This window comes from Protomyctophum parallelum (assembly GCF_964188405.1).
Source record: "Protomyctophum parallelum genome assembly, chromosome: 8".
NCBI classification, from domain to species: Eukaryota; Metazoa; Chordata; class Actinopteri; order Myctophiformes; family Myctophidae; genus Protomyctophum; species Protomyctophum parallelum.
Window position 1 is genome coordinate 51,851,356 of NC_139703.1, and position 17,178 is coordinate 51,868,533.

The 17,178-nt window shown below is 43.4% G+C and overlaps 1 pseudogene across 1 annotated transcript in view; it reads right to left on the minus strand.

The window, feature by feature from the left end:
• Positions 1-3,711: 3,711 nt before the first annotated feature.
• LOC310863080 (macrophage-stimulating protein receptor-like) overlaps positions 3,712-17,178 on the minus strand; it is a 58,863-nt pseudogene continuing 45,396 nt past the window's right edge. The window contains exons 19-22 of the transcript XR_014571059.1: positions 8,288-8,395; positions 7,133-7,298; positions 6,783-6,919; positions 3,712-4,063 (exon numbers count right to left, since the gene is read on the minus strand). The product of XR_014571059.1 is annotated as a macrophage-stimulating protein receptor-like (transcript). The remainder of the gene's footprint in view (positions 4,064-6,782; positions 6,920-7,132; positions 7,299-8,287; positions 8,396-17,178) is intronic.

Genomic DNA, 17,178 nt, shown 5'->3' on the forward strand with positions numbered 1-17,178 from the left:
AGACCTTTTATTGTGTTATCTTTAGCGGCTGCTGTCCTGTGTGAAATAATTACTACATATCCTGTAACATCAGCTCAATGTTATGTGAGGATAGTGTGAAAATGGAATGCTTATAAAACCCAAGACTGAAAAACAGAACCCTAATCATATTTTTTTCTTGGGAACAGTTAGCTACTGCATGTACAGGTGAATGTTTTTCTTTGTTTGTTTGTTTTTTCACATTTTTTTAAAAACACATTCAAATTTCAAATAACAAAAAGCCCTGCACAGCGGTGCACACACAGTACAATAAGCCCTAGAGAATCTGATGTTGATACTGTAATGTCTGCCCAGACATGCACAGCATCCATAGTCTGGGGGGGAACATTATAGCCAAAAATAGCTGATCTACAAGCTCACAATGTGTCACAAACCAATCCAATAGCAAGCACCATGCATACTCAAAAAATAGAAAAAAATAAATAAAATGTTTTTCTTTAAATCATCTGCGCTACTGCTTAAATGCTACAGCGCTGGTTCTGACTGGTTCTGTCACATACTTTCTGGCAGTGTCCTGTACTTATTGTAATTACCAATTTCTGAGTAAATACTGTATATTGAATTGGTTCTCCAGAGTCCAGAAAGGATCCTGGGAAAGGATATTCAGCCAGTTCCTGTTTAGCAATATTTGCTTGCTCTGAAGAGACAGGGGCCCTTAACTCCTTCCCACCAAAAACAGATCCTTAACCCATTCTGAACGGGCAGCCATTTTGGTGTCGGCATCATGTTATGCTTTAGCTATTGAAAAATAGCAGATCTACAAGCTCGTAGCGCGCCACCGAGTGGCGCGCTACGAGCTTGTAGGTCTGCTATTTTTGAAAAGAATCAAAGAACGACTGACATTTTTAGACTCTGATCTCAGGTCAGAATGGGTTATAATCAGACCAGTGTGTGTCCAGTGGAAACCTTGTATGAATCTGATCTCAGGTCAGAACGGGTTAAGGCTAATAAGGCAGGTATGGTTGCTGCAAAAAAAAGGTATACTGATAAACTGGAAGTCTCCAACTTCTCCATGTTTCAAGAGATGGCTCAACGAGATAATCTCCATTGCTAAACTGGAACAAATTCGTCATGGCGGACAGAGTACACAAGTTAAGTGGAATGTTCCACGCTATGAGCTTGTAGGTCTGCTATTTATTGAAAAATCGAAGAACGACGGACATTTTTTTTAATCTGATCTGAGGTCAGAATGGGTTAATCAGACCAGTGTGTGTCCAGTGGAAACCTCGTATGAATCTGATCTCAGGTCAGAATGGGTTAATCAGACCAGTGTGTGTGTCCAGTGGAAACCTCGTATGAATCTGATCTCAGGTCAGAATGGGTTAATCAGACCAGTGTGTGTGTCCAGTGGAAACCTCGTATGAATCTGATCTCAGGTCAGAATGGGTTAAAAAGATTGAGTCACTGCTGCATAGTATGCTGCTGTGTGTGTCATTAGTTTATGCTGTGGTGCAGAGCACTAGGTCTTGGTTTCCCTCTAGTGGTGCATCCAGGCATCGGAAAACCTACTTGTTGGGTCTCTATTGTTTGATTCATTTTAAATTGAATGCTTTGTCATACAGTGGTGTCTGAAAATGGCTGAAAATAGCCGATCTACAAGGTGTTGCGTTGTGAGCTTGTAGGTTCATGACGGCACACAACAAAATATAAATGTGGCTTCATTGCTGCTAATGTAGGTTGGTGTTATGTTATACAGCGACTTCAGTTACAGTTACAAAGGTGTGTGTGTGTGTGTGTGTGTGTGTGTGTGTGTGTGTGTGTGTGTGTGTGTGTGTGTGTGTGTGTGTGTGTGTGTGTGTAAATGTTCTAATAGAGCTTTTAATTATAAAATGTATCTATGCCTTTGTGTCCGAGCAGGCCAAACCTTTCATCTATAACTTAATATAACATAGAAATCACACCTGTGTGAAGTGAGGGGCACTCTTATCAAGTTAACATCATACAGCACATCTCATTCCAGCCAATCACAATTTGCGTCCTCACCTTTGTCTTCAATGTTTGTGTTTGCACAGACACTCAGAGCTGGACATAGGAGGGGCTAGCACCCCTCAAAAACAAGGATAGACCCCTGAGAGTAAGTCATTTAGAGAAGTCTTGTGTATTCACCTGGAAGCCTGTACAGTGTATCTTTGTATGTTTGCTGAAACGCTCGTCTCATTTTCCATCCTTAAATATCAACCTGGTCTCTTATATTCTTCAGATTAAGAACAATTATACACACCAACATGTCAGACATTCAGCGGTTTGTGCCATAGACAAAAAAAAAGAAAAGAAAACTCTCCAAAGTCAATCAGTTTATAAAGCTTAAGGTTTAGAGATCAGAAACCCCCCCCCCCCCCCCCCCACACACACACACAACTTTGGAAATACAATCCGGGTCAGCAATGTAACGAGCGGGATTCGATACGAATCCGGGTCTCACACGCTGTTGGCTTTCAGACACGTTTGGTCTTCAGGCAGAGGCTTTCAGACACGTTTGGTCTTCAGGCAGAGGCTTTCAGACACGTTTGGTCTTCAGGCAGAGGCTTTCAGACACGTTTGGTCTTCAGGCAGAGGCTTTCAGACACGTTTGGTCTTCAGGCAGAGGCTTTCAGACACGTTTGGTCTTCAGGCAGAGGCTTTCAGACACGTTTGGTCTTCAGGCAGAGGCTTTCAGACACGTTTGGTCTTCAGGCAGAGGCTCTAATCCGGGTCTCACACACTGTTGGTCTTAAGGCACGTTTGGTCTTCAGGCAGAGGCTCTAAGCAACTCCACTGCTACAATCAACCCCTTTGACCTTTGACCTTGGGCGGCGGTGGCTCAGGGGTAGAGTGCCTGGATGGTAACCGTAAGGTTGCCAGTTCGAACCTGGGCTCCCCCAGAGTTACTGTCGAAGTGTCCTGAGCAAGACACTGAACCCCTAATTGCTCCCGATGTGCTAGTTGGTGCCTTGCATGGTTTCCGCTGCCATCGGTGTATGAATGGGTGAATGTAATGCACAATCTCTGTATAAAATCTCTATATAAATGCACCATGTACCATTTACCATTTTTGACCTTCCCCTCAACCCGGGAAAACCGATTTGGGTCACGGTACCAATGTAACACCATCCTGGGTCTCCCGCATGGGAAAGGACACTAGCACAAAGGGGAATCCCTCTGGCCCTGGGGAGATATTAGTATTTTGGTCTTCAGGGGCTCAGCCACAGAGACATCCGTAGAAAGAGAAAGGCTTTCAGCTCCTCGTGCAGGTAGGTCTGTTCTGATGACCGTTCTTGCCTCTTCTTGACTGTCTCAGTCAGGACTCCACATCCCATGGTGCTTTGTGGCTTTGGAAGGCCACCTGGATATGTACTATATGACCACTATGGTTCTCAACACCAAATGGACCGTTGGGACCTGTAACTCTGGGAGTGAACGACTGAAGCCAAATGGACCCTTATGGCCTTATACTGTAACTCTGAGAGCGCACAACTGGAGCCTCATTTGGCTACATTTGTACATAATTACCCTTATGGATCCATTTGGTTCCATTTGTACACTCTCAGAGTTAAATTAACACTGGGGATTTTACAGTGTAGATTGGCGTCCCAGAGACAGCGTCTGTGGTCTAATAATGCGTCACAAATTGGGGGTCCTTGAATGAAATAAAAAAATAGAAAGCTTGAGCATCAGTGCAGAAGCCTGTGTCAGTCAGTCAGTGTCTGAGGCCTCCGCCTCGTCGGCAGAGGCGCTGAGGGCAGGGTAGGGTTTGGGCTGGTCCAGGTTGATGGCGCTGAGGGCAGGGTAGGGTTTGGGCTGGTCCAGGTTGGTCTCAGAGGCGCTGAGGGCAGGGTAGGGTTTGGGCTGGTCCAGGTTGGTCTCAGAGGCGCTGAGGGCAGGGTAGGGTTTGGGCTGGTCCAGGTTGATGTAGGTGACACTGCTCAGGCTGATGTAGTGCTCCCCTTCCAGGTAGGATTGGATCTGCTCCACCTCCTGCACCAGGCTGTGGAAGTCAGGCCTGCACTCTGGCTCCGGGTCCCAGCACTGGAGCATGATCATGTAGCTGGTGGAAAACACAGTGAGTGAGTGGATTAATTCATTCTGACCTGAGATCAGATTCATACCAGGTTTCCACTGGACACACACACTGGTCTGATGAACCCATTCTGACCTGAGATCAGATTCATACCAGGTTTCCACTGGACACACACACTGGTCTGATTAACCCATTCTGACCTGAGATCAGATTCTTAAAAATGTCAGTCGTTCTTCGATTTTTTCAAAAATAGCAGACCTACATAGCGCGCCACTCTGTGGCTTGTAGATCTGCTATTTTTCAATAGCTAAAGCATAACATGATGCTATAACACCAAAATGGGTTCCCGTTCAGAATGGGTTAATTAATTAATTAATTGTAAAGAGTGGATTAACCCATTCTGACCTGAGATCAGATTTAAAAAAATGTCTTCTACATCCCGACAGTTTTCTGAAAAAGCCATGTTTCTATGTCAGTCGTTCTTCGATTTTTCAAAAATAGCAGACCTACAAGCTCGTAGCGCGCCACCGAGTGGTGCGCTATGAGCTTGTAGGTCTGCTATTTTTCAATAGCTAAAGCATAACATAGTGCTAACACCAAAAGGGGTTCCCGCCCAGAATGGGTTAATGGAATTAATTAAAGGTGGTGTAAGTAATCAAATGTATTGGTTAAAACTATTTGTTCTCATAACCCTTATGTTTCTATGTATGTAACTGTATTTTATTTTATTGTGTTTATATGTGTTGCATAAAAGGCCGCTGGGTCGCAAAACACATTTCTGTGCAAGCTGACTATAAAGTGCTATACTGTATCATATCATTATGATACATTATGATTATGATACTGTATCATATCATTAAACTACATTTACATACTACATTACTATACTGTATCATATCATTAAACTACATTTGTGAAACTAAAGGAAAATATAAAGCTCTATATTCTCATAGTAATCATTTCTTTCCAGCTCTTATCAATATCTGGGTTGCCAGTTCATCCATTGGGGAGAGAGAACCCATCTATCAGCATCAAATGGATAGTGTTCATCCATTGGGGAGAGAGAACCCATCTATCAGCATCAGATGGATAGTGTTCATCCATTGGGGAGAGAGAACCCATCTATCAGCATCAGATGGATAGTGTTCCAGTTCATCCATTGGGGAGAGAGAACCCATCTATCAGCATCAAATGGATAGTGTTCATCCATTGGGGAGAGAGAACCCATCTATCAGCATCACATGTATAGTGTTCCAGTTCATCCATTGGGGAGAGAGAACCCATCTATCAGCATCAGATGGATAGTGTTCCAGTTCATCCATTGGGGAGAGAGAACCCATCTATCAGCATCAGATGGATAGTGTTCATCCATTGGGGAGAGAGAACCCATCTATCAGCATCACATGTATAGTGTTCCAGTTCATCCATTGGGGAGAGAGAACCCATCTATCAGCATCAGATGGATAGTGTTCCAGTTCATCCATTGGGGAGAGAGAACCCATCTATCAGCATCAGATGGATAGTGTTCATCCATTGGGGAGAGAGAACCCATCTATCAGCATCACATGTATAGTGTTCCAGTTCATCCATTGGGGAGAGAGAACCCATCTATCAGCATCAGATGGATAGTGTTCATCCATTGGGGAGAGAGAACCCATCTATCAGCATCACATGTATAGTGTTCCAGTTCATCCATTGGGGAGAGAGAACCCATCTATCAGCATCAGATGGATATTGTTCATCCATTGGGGAGAGAGAACCCATCTATCAGCATCAGATGGATAGTGTTCATCCATTGGGGAGAGAGAACCCATCTATCAGCATCAGATGGATAGTGTTCATCCATTGGGGAGAGAGAACCCATCTATCAGCATCAGATGGATAGTGTTCCAGTTCATCCATTGGGGAGAGAGAACCCATCTATCAGCATCAGATGGATAGTGTTCATCCATTGGGGAGAGAGAACCCATCTATCAGCATCAGATGGATATTGTTCATCCATTGGGGAGAGAGAACCCATCTATCAGCATCAGATGGATAGTGTTCCAGTTCATCCATTGGGGAGAGAGAACCCATCTATCAGCATCAGATGGATAGTGTTCCAGTTCATCCATTGGGGAGAGAGAACCCATCTATCAGCATCAGATGGATAGTGTTCATCCATTGGGGAGAGAGAACCCATCTATCAGCATCAGATGGATAGTGTTCCAGTTCATCCATTGGGGAGAGAGAACCCATCTATCAGCATCAAATGGATAGTGTTCATCCATTGGGGAGAGAGAACCCATCTATCAGCATCAGATGGATAGTGTTCATCCATTGGGGAGAGAGAACCCATCTATCAGCATCAGATGGATAGTGTTCCACTTCCAATTCTGTCTGCCGTCTTCTTTGTGGCATCACTTCAAATGTCCTAATCGTGTATCCTTTCTCCTGATTGGATCAAATTGGTATCCCTGCCTAAAAATGCTTTTTCTGTTCACTAAAGAGCTGGAGAGACTCCTGTTGCTGAACAAACACTATAGCAATGATTACTATTATCAGAATATAGAAATGTTGACAAAAATATATCACTTACAGTACCTTGAATGAATGAATAAGCCTAGGAAGGACGTAATCACCACTGTCAGGCAGAACACTTGTATCTCCACTTTTCAACTCATGTCAACGTGTGTGTGTGTGTGTGTGTGTGTGTGTGTGTGTGTGTGTGTGTGTGTGTGTGTGTGTGTGTGTGTGTGGCGCTTACAGAGCATGTGGACAGAACTGGGGCTGCAGAAGGCGACGTCCCTTCAACAGGTAATGGGTGATGTCATAGGGGTCCACGTTAGGATAGGGGCTCGCACCTCTGGTCAGAAGCTCCCACATCAGCACCCCAAAGGACCACTGTGATGGGCGTTAACAGTAGAGTATAGCATTTAAATACAGAACAGATTATTTCAATGTACAGTGAGTGGATTATTACGTACATAAACCTACCACATCAGACTTGGTGGTGAACAAAGGACCACTGTGATGGGCGTTAACAGTAGAGTATACCATTTAAATACAGAACAGATTATTTTAATGTACAGTGAGTGGATTATTACGTAAACCTACCACATCAGACTTGGTGGTGAACTTCTGTGTCTGCAGGCTCTCAATGGCCATCCACTTGACCGGGAGCTTGGCCTTCTTGTGGTCCTGGATGCTGTAGTATTCCTTGTCCAAGACGTCTCTCGCCATGCCGAAGTCTGCAACCTTCACTGTGAAGTTCTCATCCAGCCTGCAACAACCATCCATGTATGTCACAGGACATTAACCACCAATCACTCGCCTGTCTTACAAGTTACAATTTAGTCATTTACTTTTTAGCAGACACTCTTATCCAGAGCGAGATCATAATAAGCAGAGTAAGCTTAAACGGTAGTTGATAAACAACAAAGTAAATAATCACATAAATTGAATGCAGAGAGAACAATGTACTACTACTAGTGCCTAAAAAAAGAAAAGGATATCAGCTAAACAATGAACCTGGAATCTGTCAAAACAACATTCTATCTAAACATTCTGTACTGTAACCTTTGTGGTTGAGAAAATACAAATCTACAAAATAAAACTATGACAAAAAGTCAAACAAGATATCACTGCATAGTGGACTAGCATCAATTGAAATAAAACCAACCTAAATAATACGGTTATATAGTCTATACTTCTTCTATTCAGACAGATTTGGCAACAAAAGCCTTTGTCATTCACAGTGTTGTTTTCGTCAACTAAAACTAAGACGAAAAATGTTTGTCGACTACCTTTTTTCACTGACTAAAACTAAATAAAAACTAAGCTATGATGACTAAAACTAAGACTAAATATACTGACAATTTCGTCAACAAATAAAAACTAGACTAAAATGTTAGGAAGGGACTAGTGGACAAGAGATCCAGTTTTATGCTGGGTTGCATGCTGAAAATAGCAGATATACAATCTCACGTTGTGAGATTGTATATCTGCTAATTTCAGCATGCAACCAAAGTGTAAAATATGTCATTACAACGACATCAAGGCCTGTCAAAACACATTTTAGTCGACTAAACCAACTGTAGATTTAGTCGACTAAAATCGTATGACATTTAGTCGACTAAAACTAGACTAAACACTAGAACATTCCAGGTGACTAAAATGTGACTAAAACTAAATGAAAACTATTCAAAAGACAAAGACTAAAACTAAAATAGAAGATTGATGCCAAGAACAACACTGGTCCTTCACACTCACATGCAGTTACGCGCTGCCAGGTCTCTGTGCACGAACCTCTTCTGGCCAAATATTCCATCCTTTGGCCACCTGTAGGCCAAAGCCGATCAGGTCCTTTACCGTTGGGTTCTGTGGAAGGAACGTGAAACATGAAAAAAACATGAAAAAAACCTGCATATCAAGTTGATCCCATTACAATTATTCTGAATCTGCACAAAAGGATGTTTCAAGGACCATTAAAGGTATATTCAGTGATTTCACTCAAAAACATTAGGTTTCGTTTTTGGCTGTGGGACCCAGCCTTTCGTCCAATCAGGATAGAGAGTCAAAAACGAAACCTAAGGTTTTTTGACCCCCAGGGGTTAACTGGGGACAGGGAGGAACTCCTTATATGGTCAGCACACTCTATAGTAGGGAGGATTATCACAACAAAACAAAAAAATAAGTGATATTTGAATTAAGTGAAATCACTGAATATACCTTTAAATAACGAGTTTACAACTCATGAACCTACAATTGTTTGAACTCAGGTGGAGTATCCATCTATTAGAGGCACTTATTATAAAACATAATAACACCATTATGCAAATAATAAGAAACATATCAGAAAATAGATTACACATAATGTTAGTGTAGACTGTAGCAGCCGTCGTACTGTTTATAGGGACATGACATTCATTCTGTTTATAGGGACATGGCATTCATTCTGTTTATAGGGACATGACATTCATTCACAGGAATGGTCTAATATCAACATCCTCATTAGGGATGCACCGATCCGATACTCGTATCGGAGATCGGCGCCGATCCAGGCTAAAATTCTAGATCGGGTATCGGATCGGTGGCCGATCCATGATCCGATCCGATCCGATAATTATGTGTAATTACAGTATGAAAACAACTCTACCTCCTCTGTGACACAGCAGTGTAGTATTGACAGTATAACATGTGGAATGCAGCCAGGCTAGCCTGCGCACACATTAACCTGGTCTAATTGTTGCACAGTTATTTAATAAATAATTCAGTGCATTTATATCTGTGTTTGTTACATTTTGTTTTACAAAGTTGGGAAAGTAATGTTTAAGTCAAGCCTTGATGTTGCCTTACACAAAATAATGATTCCAGACTCCACACAGTGAGGCATACAGCTTAATAGGTTATTACGTTTCTTTGTGGGGGGTATCGGATCGGTACTCTGTATCGGCAGATACTGGACCCCCATGTATCGAAATCGGTATCGAATGCCAAAAAGCCGGATCGGTGCATCCCTAATCCTCATTGAGGCATATAGTCTCCCCCTCTGTGTGGATGTCTTATTAACGCAATTCCCCTCTCTCTCCCTCCCTCCCTCCCTCTCCCTCCCTCCCTCCCTCCCTCCCTCCCCCTCCCTCCCTCCCTCCCTCCCTCTCTCTCTCTCTCTCTCTCTCTCTCTCTCTCTCTCTCTCTCTCTCTCTCTCTCTCTCTCTCTCTCTCTCTCTCTCTCTCTCTCTCTCTCTCTCTCTCTCTCTCTCTCTCTCTCTCTCTCTCTCTCTCTCTCTCTCTCTCTCGCTCTCTCTGGTACTTGGTTTGTTTGTTACTTTATATATTTTCTTATAGAGTGGAATAAGTGAAATCTCATTGGTCAATAATAACCACATGGGTAATTCCCAGAGGGGAAACGTGATCAACAGCAACCTTAGAACATTATGCTGACTCATTCTGAACGGTCCAACAGGTCAACATTATGCTGACTCATTCTGAACGGACCAACAGGTCAACATTATGCTGACTCATTCTGAATGGACCAACAGGTCAACATTATGCTGACTCATTCTGAACGGTCCAACAGGTCAACATTATGCTGACTCATTCTGAATGGTCCAACAGGTCAACATTATGCTGACTCATTCTGAACGGACCAACAGGTCAACATTATGCTGACTCATTCTGAACGGACCAACAGGTCAACATTATGCTGACTCATTCTGAACGGACCAACAGGTCAACATTATGCTGACTCATTCTGAATGGTCCAACAGGTCAACATTATGCTGACTCATTCTGAACGGACCAACAGGTCAACATTATGCTGACTCATTCTGAACGGACCAACAGGTCAACATTATGCTGACTCATTCTGAACGGTCCAACAGGTCAACATTATGCTGACTCATTCTGAATGGACCAACAGGTCAACATTATGCTGACTCATTCTGAACGGACCAACAGGTCAACATTATGCTGACTCATTCTGAACGGTCCAACAGGTCAACATTATGCTGACTCATTCTGAACGGTCCAACAGGTCAACATTATGCTGACTCATTCTGAACGGACCAACAGGTCAACATTATGCTGACTCATTCTGAACGGTCCAACAGGTCAACATTATGCTGACTCATTCTGAATGGTCCAACAGGTCAACATTATGCTGACTCATTCTGAACGGACCAACAGAACAACATTATGCTGACTCATTCTGAACGGTCCAACAGGTCAACATTATGCTGACTCATTCTGAACGGACCAACAGGTCAACATTATGCTGACTCATTCTGAACGGTCCAACAGGTCAACATTATGCTGACTCATTCTGAACGGTCCAACAGGTCAACATTATGCTGACTCATTCTGAACGGACCAACAGGTCAACATTATGCTGACTCATTCTGAACGGACCAACAGAACAACATTATGCTGACTCATTCTGAATGGACCAACAGGTCAACATTATGCTGACTCATTCTGAACGGTCCAACAGGTCAACATTATGCTGACTCATTCTGAATGGACCAACAGGTCAACATTATGCTGACTCATTCTGAACGGACCAACAGGTCAACATTATGCTGACTCATTCTGAACGGACCAACAGAACAACATTATGCTGACTCATTCTGAATGGACCAACAGGTCAACATTATGCTGACTCATTCTGAACGGTCCAACAGGTCAACATTATGCTGACTCATTCTGAACGGACCAACAGGTCAACATTATGCTGACTCATTCTGAACGGTCCAACAGGTCAACATTATGCTGACTCATTCTGAACGGACCAACAGGTCAACATTATGCTGACTCATTCTGAACGGACCAACAGGTCAACATTATGCTGACTCATTCTGAACGGACCAACAGGTCAACATTATGCTGACTCATTCTGAACGGACCAACAGGTCAACATTATGCTGACTCATTCTGAACGGACCAACAGGTCAACATTATGCTGACTCATTCTGAACGGTCCAACAGGTCAAACTAACGCTGACTCATTCTGAATGGTCCAACAGGTCAACATTATGCTGACTCATTCTGAACGGTCCAACAGGTCAACATTATGCTGACTCATTCTGAACGGTCCAACAGGTCAACATTATGCTGACTCATTCTGAATGGACCAACAGGTCAACATTATGCTGACTCATTCTGAATGGACCAACAGGTCAACATTATGCTGACTCATTCTGAACGGTCCAACAGGTCAACATTATGCTGACTCATTCTGAATTCTGAACGGTCCAACAGGTCAACATTATGCTGACTCATTCTGAACGGACCAACAGGTCAACATTATGCTGACTCATTCTGAATGGACCAACAGGTCAACATTATGCTGACTCATTCTGAATGGACCAACAGGTCAACATTATGCTGACTCATTCTGAACGGTCCAACAGGTCAACATTATGCTGACTCATTCTGAACGGTCCAACAGGTCAACATTATGCTGACTCATTCTGAACGGACCAACAGGTCAACATTATGCTGACTCATTCTGAACGGACCAACAGGTCAACATTATGCTGACTCATTCTGAACGGTCCAACAGGTCAACATTATGCTGACTCATTCTGAACGGTCCAACAGGTCAACATTATGCTGACTCATTCTGAATGGACCAACAGGTCAACATTATGCTGACTCATTCTGAATGGACCAACAGGTCAACATTATGCTGACTCATTCTGAATGGACCAACAGGTCAACATTATGCTGACTCATTCTGAATGGACCAACAGGTCAACATTATGCTGACTCATTCTGAACGGTCCAACAGGTCAACATTATGCTGACTCATTCTGAATGGACCAACAGGTCAACATTATGCTGACTCATTCTGAACGGTCCAACAGGTCAACATTATGCTGACTCATTCTGAACGGTCCAACAGGTCAACATTATGCTGACTCATTCTGAACGGTCCAACAGGTCAACATTATGCTGACTCATTCTGAACGGACCAACAGAACAACATTATGCTGACTCATTCTGAATGGACCAACAGGTCAAACGTAATGCTGACTCATTCTGAACGGACCAACAGGTCAAACGTAATGCTGACTCATTCTGAACGGTCCAACAGGTCAACATTATGCTGACTCATTCTGAACGGTCCAACAGGTCAACATTATGCTGACTCATTCTGAACGGACCAACAGGTCAACATTATGCTGACTCATTCTGAACGGACCAACAGAACAACATTATGCTGACTCATTCTGAATGGACCAACAGGTCAAACGTAATGCTGACTCATTCTGAACGGACCAACAGGTCAAACGTAATGCTGACTCATTCTGAACGGTCCAACAGGTCAACATTATGCTGACTCATTCTGAACGGACCAACAGGTCAACATTATGCTGACTCATTCTGAACGGACCAACAGAACAACATTATGCTGACTCATTCTGAATGGACCAACAGGTCAACATTATGCTGACTCATTCTGAACGGACCAACAGGTCAACATTATGCTGACTCATTCTGAATGGACCAACAGGTCAACATTATGCTGACTCATTCTGAATGGACCAACAGGTCAACATTATGCTGACTCATTCTGAACGGTCCAACAGGTCAACATTATGCTGACTCATTCTGAACGGTCCAACAGGTCAACATTATGCTGACTCATTCTGAATGGACCAACAGGTCAACATTATGCTGACTCATTCTGAACGGTCCAACAGGTCAACATTATGCTGACTCATTCTGAACGGTCCAACAGGTCAACATTATGCTGACTCATTCTGAACGGTCCAACAGGTCAACATTATGCTGACTCATTCTGAACGGTCCAACAGGTCAACATTATGCTGACTCATTCTGAACGGACCAACAGAACAACATTATGCTGACTCATTCTGAATGGACCAACAGGTCAAACGTAATGCTGACTCATTCTGAACGGACCAACAGGTCAAACGTAATGCTGACTCATTCTGAACGGTCCAACAGGTCAACATTATGCTGACTCATTCTGAACGGACCAACAGGTCAACATTATGCTGACTCATTCTGAACGGACCAACAGAACAACATTATGCTGACTCATTCTGAATGGACCAACAGGTCAACATTATTCTGACTCATTCTGAACGGACCAACAGGTCAACATTATGCTGACTCATTCTGAACGGACCAACAGGTCAACATTATGCTGACTCATTCTGAACGGACCAACAGGTCAACATTATGCTGACTCATTCTGAACGGTCCAACAGGTCAACATTATGCTGACTCATTCTGAATGGACCAACAGGTCAACATTATGCTGACTCATTCTGAACGGTCCAACAGGTCAACATTATGCTGACTCATTCTGAATGGTCCAACAGGTCAACATTATGCTGACTCATTCTGAATGGACCAACAGGTCAACATTATGCTGACTCATTCTGAACGGTCCAACAGGTCAACATTATGCTGACTCATTCTGAACGGTCTAACAGGTCAACATTATGCTGACTCATTCTGAACGGACCAACAGGTCAACATTATGCTGACTCATTCTGAACGGACCAACAGGTCAACATTATGCTGACTCATTCTGAACGGTCCAACAGGTCAACATTATGCTGACTCATTCTGAACGGTCCAACAGGTCAACATTATGCTGACTCATTCTGAACGGACCAACAGGTCAACATTATGCTGACTCATTCTGAACGGTCCAACAGGTCAACATTATGCTGACTCATTCTGAATGGTCCAACAGGTCAACATTATGCTGACTCATTCTGAATGGACCAACAGGTCAACATTATGCTGACTCATTCTGAACGGTCCAACAGGTCAACATTATGCTGACTCATTCTGAACGGTCTAACAGGTCAACATTATGCTGACTCATTCTGAACGGTCCAACAGGTCAACATTATGCTGACTCATTCTGAACGGACCAACAGGTCAACATTATGCTGACTCATTCTGAACGGACCAACAGGTCAACATTATGCTGACTCATTCTGAACGGTCCAACAGGTCAACATTATGCTGACTCATTCTGAATGGACCAACAGGTCAACATTATGCTGACTCATTCTGAACGGTCCAACAGGTCAACATTATGCTGACTCATTCTGAACGGACCAACAGGTCAACATTATGCTGACTCATTCTGAACGGTCCAACAGGTTAACATTATGCTGACTCATTCTGAACGGACCAACAGGTCAACCTTATGCTGACTCATTCTGAACGGACCAACAGGTCAACATTATGCTGACTCATTCTGAATGGTCCAACAGGTCAACATTATGCTGACTCATTCTGAACGGACCAACAGGTCAACATTATGCTGACTCATTCTGAACGGACCAACAGGTTAACATTATGCTGACTCATTCTGAACGGACCAACAGGTCAACATTATGCTGACTCATTCTGAATGGTCCAACAGGTCAACATTATGCTGACTCATTCTGAACGGACCAACAGGTCAACATTATGCTGACTCATTCTGAATGGACCAACAGGTCAACATTATGCTGACTCATTCTGAACGGACCAACAGGTCAACATTATGCTGACTCATTCTGAACGGACCAACAGGTCAACATTATGCTGACTCATTCTGAACGGTCCAACAGGTCAACATTATGCTGACTCATTCTGAATGGACCAACAGGTCAACATTATGCTGACTCATTCTGAATGGACCAACAGGTCAACATTATGCTGACTCATTCTGAACGGTCCAACAGGTCAACATTATGCTGACTCATTCTGAACGGTCCAACAGGTCAACATTATGCTGACTCATTCTGAACGGACCAACAGGTCAACATTATGCTGACTCATTCTGAACGGTCCAACAGGTTAACATTATGCTGACTCATTCTGAACGGACCAACAGGTCAACATTATGCTGACTCATTCTGAACGGACCAACAGGTCAACATTATGCTGACTCATTCTGAACGGTCCAACAGGTCAACATTATGCTGACTCATTCTGAATGGACCAACAGGTCAACATTATGCTGACTCATTCTGAACGGACCAACAGGTCAACATTATGCTGACTCATTCTGAACGGACCAACAGGTCAAACGTAATGCTGACTCATTCTGAACGGACCAACAGGTCAACATTATGCTGACTCATTCTGAACGGACCAACAGGTCAACATTATGCTGACTCATTCTGAACGGACCAACAGGTCAACATTATGCTGACTCATTCTGAACGGTCCAACAGGTCAACATTATGCTGACTCATTCTGAACGGTCCAACAGGTCAACATTATGCTGACTCATTCTGAACGGTCCAACAGGTCAACATTATGCTGACTCATTCTGAACGGACCAACAGGTCAACATTATGCTGACTCATTCTGAACGGACCAACAGGTCAAACATAATGCTGACTCATTCTGAACGGTCCAACAGGTCAACATTATGCTGACTCATTCTGAACGGTCCAACAGGTCAACATTATGCTGACTCATTCTGAACGGTCCAACAGGTCAACATTATGCTGACTCATTCTGAACGGACCAACAGGTCAACATTATGCTGACTCATTCTGAACGGTCCAACAGGTCAACATTATGCTGACTCATTCTGAACGGTCCAACAGGTCAACATTATGCTGACTCATTCTGAACGGACCAACAGGTCAACATTATGCTGACTCATTCTGAACGGTCCAACAGGTCAACATTATGCTGACTCATTCTGAACGGACCAACAGGTCAACATTATGCTGACTCATTCTGAACGGTCCAACAGGTCAACATTATGCTGACTCATTCTGAACGGACCAACAGGTCAACATTATGCTGACTCATTCTGAACGGTCCAACAGGTCAACATTATGCTGACTCATTCTGAACGGTCCAACAGGTCAACATTATGCTGACTCATTCTGAACGGACCAACAGGTCAACATTATGCTGACTCATTCTGAACGGACCAACAGGTCAACATTATGCTGACTCATTCTGAACGGTCCAACAGGTCAACATTATGCTGACTCATTCTGAACGGTCCAACAGGTCAACATTATGCTGACTCATTCTGAACGGACCAACAGGTCAACATTATGCTGACTCATTCTGAACGGACCAACAGGTCAAACGTAATGCTGACTCATTCTGAACGGACCAACAGGTCAACATTATGCTGACTCATTCTGAACGGTCCAACAGGTCAACATTATGCTGACTCATTCTGAACGGTCCAACAGGTCAAACGTAATGCTGACTCATTCTGAACGGTCCAACAGGTCAACATTATGCTGACTCATTCTGAACGGACCAACAGGTCAACATTATGCTGACTCATTCTGAACGGTCCAACAGGTCAACATTATGCTGACTCATTCTGAACGGTCCAACAGGTCAACATTATGCTGACTCATTCTGAACGGACCAACAGGTCAACATTATGCTGACTCATTCTGAACGGACCAACAGGTCAACATTATGCTGACTCATTCTGAACGGTCCAACAGGTCAACATTATGCTGACTCATTCTGAACGGTCCAACAGGTCAACATTATGCTGACTCATTCTGAATGGACCAACAGGTCAACATTATGCTGACTCATTCTGAACGGTCCAACAGGTCAACATTATGCTGACTCATTCTGAACGGACCAACAGGTCAACCTTATGCTGACTCATTCTGAACGGTCCAACA